This window comes from Sinohyriopsis cumingii, chromosome 11 (assembly GCF_028554795.1).
Source record: "Sinohyriopsis cumingii isolate HCF-2022 chromosome 11, ASM2855479v2, whole genome shotgun sequence".
Lineage (NCBI taxonomy): Eukaryota > Metazoa > Mollusca > Bivalvia > Unionida > Unionidae > Sinohyriopsis > Sinohyriopsis cumingii.
Genome location: NC_142971.1, coordinates 56,388,715 through 56,394,714, shown reverse-complemented (window position 1 = coordinate 56,394,714; position 6,000 = coordinate 56,388,715). Strand labels below are relative to the sequence as shown.

Genomic DNA, 6,000 nt, shown 5'->3' with positions numbered 1-6,000 from the left:
CAATGGATAAAAGAATAAATTAATGATATAAGGTAAGTGTCTTTGAGTTTTGATTTTAAAATAAGAACGTACACTCACGCACTCATACACAGACACGTACTATAGGGGTAAAATGGGGGTTTTTTGTGAGTTATTGGCAAATTGAAAGGCTATCTCTTTTCGAGAAATGTGGGTGGCCCTGAAAAGGGCCTTTTGTCTTTTTGGTGTAGAGGTGAGTTTAAGCAATCAACTTTAACTGCCTTAACCTTTGCCACGGCCAAGGCCTACTTCTGGACTGCGTAATGTTGATGATGATGATTGGGTTGAAATCACTAAGGGTGGTACGACAGGCTTAGTCACAGGGTTAACGTGTTTAGCTCGGGAAGGTCGTATTCTCTTCGGTCGTAATAAAGAAGTCTGATACATTTGTTTCAGACTTCTTAACTCCGCTAAAATGTCCAACAGTACCGTGACCGTTTGATTTTCACCCTCTTGTTTCTTTGCTGCTACTTCTTCTTGCTGTTGCTGCTGTTGTTTTTTTCTTACCTCTTCTTGCTGCTGCTGCTGTAGGAGAAAAACTTGTTCCGCTTCCTTTTGTCGTTGCATAAATTTCTCCAATTCTTCTTTCTGTCTCTGTCTAAAATTCTCCACTTGCGGTAATGAAGAAGGTAACGAAGGTTCCGGAACAAATTCTTGCGAGGTAAGAAAATCCACAAAATCCCAATTCACCTCTTCTGAAAGTAAGTCCGGGTTCCCTTGGGCGGTCTCCCCTGCTGGTGCAACCCAATGGATCGTTTTCTGAGTTTCCGTCATGTTGAATCACTGTCGCATAGATTGACTGCACACAAGCGCTAGCGAATCTATATAGACCACGTGACGTCACAGACTGCTCTCTTCGGATTGGATGCGGGCTGACTGAATTTTGTAACGCGTGATCGGATTGGTGAATGAACTCAATCCGTTTCAATCCTTCCTCTACCTATAAATAAGCGCAGTTCACTGCATCGATTCACCTGTTCTCGTCGCTTCAAGATGTGGACCACAGTCGAATCATCCACCCTTGTGTCTTCCATGATGTTTAGGACGGACGTGCTCATGTATGTCCGGTCCAAGTGGACCGTTGTCGACAAGTCAGACACCAGTCTGTGTATACGAAGAGTGTACGTGGAAAGACAAGGTTGCCTCAAGAGGACACTGATTTATGGCCCTCGAGTAAGACGCAGCTTGAGGACAAGAAGATGCCGCAGATGCCCTTTATGTTAATGGATACATTAACATAAACCCAAAGGCCCTTTTCAGGGCCACCCATATTTCTCGAAAAGAGAATAACTTTCCATTGCCTACCCCTTTTTTAAAATTTTTTTTAATTTTTTAAAAAAAACAAACAAACAAAAAAATCCCATGTTCAGTTCCCCTTGTCCCTAATATTGCTTTTTTCTCCCATGTTAAATTTCCCTTGTCCCTAAACAAGCCCAAAATCTATTCCCATGTTAATTCCCCTTGTCGCTAAAGTGGCCCAGGGGTTTTCGTAATGTTAAATTTCCCATTGTCGCCAAAGTGGCCCAGGGGTCTCTGTAATGCTAATTCCCATTGTCGCTAAGGTGGCCCACTTCACTACTCATAATACATGGATTGAAAACGGCACAAAGTTCACATCAAACCTATCTTCGGAGAATGGCGGTCATTATAGAGATCAACTGGCAGAAATGAGATGGTATTGCAGGGCCTGATTAGGTCAAGTGTTGAGGTGGTATTTTTTCCAAAATCCCTAAAGGTCCCCACCCCCTCAGCCGATCCGGCCCTAGTATTCTGCCGCTTACGTAGAGATAGGTATCTCACTGGCGTATACTTCTTACTGGGTGAGTGCATACTTTGTCAGAGCCCCAGTGCCAGTGAGGCACCCGTTTTACCAACTCACTGAAGAAGCTTCATTATAACATAATACAAGAGAAAATCTTGGACAATAAGAAAGAGGGCGGTTTATATAACAATATTTTACCCTTTATTTTAAGGCTTTGTTTTAAAAGATATCTTAATGTGTTCCTATACATCGTTTAAAGAATTTTAACATCTGTATCTTTATTAGCTGATCATGTAGGACGATATTTTACGCTGTTTGTAAGGATATATCTTCCTGGTTTTGTTTTATTAATATTTTGAATCTTGTACTTTATAACAGAGACATATCTCTGTTATTATTAGAACTTATACTTTTAATCGGCACTATACAGCCAATATTGTGATGACTTGCCGTTTAACATACATACATACATACATACATACATACATACAGGGGACCCCGAGTGGCCGAGTGGCCTAAAGCGCTCTCCGTTACGGATCACTGCCATCTCACCTCTGTCTGCGTGCGTTCGAGTCTCGGATTCGGCCAATGTGGGTATGTGAGAGAGCTTGCCAGTAGCTTCTCGTGGGTCGGTGGTTCTTTCCGGGGTTTTCCCGGGTTCTTCCTCCACCATTAATACTGTCCGTCGTGTATTGCCTATCGTGTGCTGAAAAATGGTGTTAAACCCTACAACATACATACATACATACATACATACATATGAGAACATTTACATGACAGTTACCTGGCCTGAATGTCATAATCAGATTAACATAGATCAATGGTTTGATTCCATGAATTAAATTACCCGGAAAAATGCAATTTTTCGCACAATTACCGGTCACGTGATTACCCTTGTCTATGATCTCGGCCTTCCTTCAAACCCAGTCGAGGATTTCGCTCCTGGAAGAGAGCAAGTAAAGCTGAAACTATACAACCATTTAAACAAAGGTAAAGTATACAACATCTTATAAATCGACGTCTTGTGTTTTGTTATGTATGGAAGCACAGGAAATATACTAGTGAGGATAAACACACTTTACGTAATTACTTCCTCTTTCGCTCTTGATAGTTATCTTGTCAACGAAATATATTAAAGAGTTATTCCAGTTTCGGTAACGTATGTTTCCATTAGTGTTTGTTAGAAACTCTGACCCTATTGTCCTCTAAAAGAGTACACATCTCTTAATAAAATGGCGATGCTTATGTGTGTTATGGGGTAGGTTCATTATGTCTAGGCAAGTTAGTATCATCTTCGCTAACCAAGGGTTGGATATGTTACCCTGTTGGGTCGGCATAACGTCACAAGCTTAGCGACCTACTTTCCGCCATATTGCGGAGGTGAAAACAATTGCTTAGTAAACAGTACAGTAGCGTTAGTTATGTTCGATATGCAAACCATTGTAGTTTACCTGTATTTTGTTTATTATTTCTGTTTTGTGTTCAGAAGTGCTGCATAGTCTTCTGTAAAAGCAGGATATAAAACCACGAATGTGTCTGTTGAATATTGTTATAGACGTAATATATTTTAGGTTGATAAGGGTGGTAGTGGTGTGTAAGTGCACAGGAGTCTGACGTTTTATTAATAAAGTCCGGCGAAATCTCAGACAACATGAAATCACCTTATCGGTAATATAAATGAAGTAATATAAATGAACACAAGGAGTGCAAGCGTGACCACAACCCTTCGCTCGATTCGACTTTTCTCACGCGTCTTTTATCGCTTCAGAATCGCAAGAAGACTGAAAAACTACACATATACATTCAATAGACAGTGACGTACGCATAACTCTCGGACGATCATGTCATGAATCCAATCCACCGAGTTAACCTTTATTTTGAGCATTACGGTCACAAACCCATCCTGTTAGAATCCACCAGACGGAAGTAGCCCATTCTACCAATGTGTTTGATTGATTTTCTAGAGGTTGCCACCTGGTAAGATTATCTGTTGTTTCTACTGATATTTTTTTCATAAGAGAAAATAATAGTGGAGAAGAAATTATTATACTTATATGAGAGATGTACTATTTATTATGATGATGATGAAAATGATTGAGAGAAGAAAGGAAAAAAAAAAAACAGTAGGAAAGGAGAATATATTACCGATAAGGTGATTTCATGTTGTCGGAGATTTACCGTACTTTATTGATAAAACGTCAGACTCCTGTGGTACGTGTCACGTACATGTGTGCATGACAATATAGGCCAATTAGTGTCAAGGCAGTTTAAAAGCTGTTTGTTGTGTATTGTACACTTTTCATTTATAAAATGAATATAAATGCAAGGTTCATAAGATCAGTTGGCCATTTTTGCAATGTCTTACGTTTACAAAGAGACGCTGGATAGCGATGCTAATGCACGATATTTACAGAAACTTAAAAGTTGTGGAAATTAATGATTGTCCTTATAAATTTCCAGCACATATTTGTGTAAATTACCCAACAAAATGGCCTGAAGTGACATGGCCTGATATTTGCAACTATCTTACAGATACACCTGGTAAGTTTGTTTTTTAACAAAATATTTTGTTTGAAGTAATTGAACACCTTTTTCTCAAACCTATTTTTCTTTAATTAAACTATATCAAAATCTGAAATTTTCAGTCGGTATTGCTGTGAATGTGATCCTAATTATTTTTTGAAAATTCTCATTAATTTATATTTTTCCATAATTATTATTCTTTATTTGTCCTATTAAACCTTGATAAATAAGTACAAAAAGTTGCGTATTTTTTATCCTATGTACATTTATTCACACTGCATTTATAACAATAATTGCAAATCTTAGGCATATTTTAAAATGTTGTATAAATGGGGCCCCGAGTGGCCGAGTGCTCTAAAGCGCTCACCGTTACGGATCACTGCCATCTCACCTGTCTGCGTGAGTTCGAGTCTCAGCCTCGGCTAACGTTGGTACGTGAGAAAGCCTGCCAGTAGCTTCTCGTGGGTCGGTGGTTCTTCCCGGGGTTTTCCAGGGTTCTTCCTCCACCAATTATACTGGCCGCCATGTATATGTATAGCCTATCTTGTGCTGAAAAATGGCGTTAAACCCTACAACAACAACAACGTTGTATAAATGTCACCCACACGAACCTAAAGTCACTAGAACAATGGCGGTCGTTTTCACCTCGGCGGTCGTAACTATGCGCTGAAAATGCCCGGATGTGAAAAAGTGCCCTGATTCCCGACCCAACCTTGTCTGATCGAGCATGTATAATAGTGCTTTGTCCTAGCGACATCTTTGGATTTAATAAGTTGCCTCCCTTAGTATGTAACGCCAACTAGCCGATAGCGTGTAACAGCGGTGCATTATTGTATATCGGTGGAGGCATTTGACTTCAAAAGGATACTTTGTAAGTTTAACATCGAACGTAGGACTACGTACCAGACAGAAGCCATTGCAGGTGTATTTGCTTATTTATGTGTCCATTTAAGTTATGTGCACCCCTTGTCTTGATCATGTATGAACAGTGTTCAAATTTGAACAACTTAATTTTAATTGGACGCGATGGCTTGCCGCTGCATCAAATGAAATTCACAGACCAGAAGCATAGAAATACGTCCTCGATAGGGTTAATATATCGGAACCTTGGCTAGTGAAAAGGGGTAATACTGACATTGGTACCCCGTGGCCATCAAGTTGTACTCCGCCTTTTTTTTCTGACGTTACTGGTTGCGGAGACCAACTGTAGAAGGTACGATTTGTTATGGAGCGTCCGCGGATTAACCACAGGAGTCTGACGTTTTATCAATAAAGTACGGCGAAATCTCTGACAATATGAAATCCCCTTATCGGTAATATAAATAAACACAAGGAGTGCAAGCGTGACCACAACCCTTCGCTCGATTCCACTTTTTCTCACGCGTCTTTTATCGCTTCAGAATCGCAAGAAGACTGAAAAACTACACATATACATTCAAAAGACAGTAACGTACCAACGCATATCTCTTAAATGACCATGTCCTGAATCCAATCCGGTGAATTAACCTTTATTTTCACCACTACGGTCAAAATCCCTTTCTAGCAAAATCGGCAGTAGTGAAGGGGGACACTTTACGTACAATGGAAATTAGCATTAAAAACACCCTTGGGACACTTTACGTACAATGGAAATTTAACATGGAGAAAAATCGTGGGACACTTTACGTACAAGGGGAATTAACATGGAATAAATCGTG

The 6,000-nt window shown here is 39.9% G+C and overlaps 1 protein-coding gene across 1 annotated transcript in view; it reads left to right on the top strand.

Annotated features, from left to right (window-relative positions):
• The first annotated feature begins 2,677 nt into the window (after positions 1 to 2,677).
• LOC149788501 (caspase-2-like) overlaps positions 2,678 to 6,000 on the top strand; it is a 33,028-nt gene continuing 29,705 nt past the window's right edge. The window contains exons 1-2 of the mRNA XM_089974497.1: positions 2,678 to 2,770; positions 4,241 to 4,321. The gene's annotated coding sequence lies outside the window, so the exon portion shown is untranslated. The remainder of the gene's footprint in view (positions 2,771 to 4,240; positions 4,322 to 6,000) is intronic.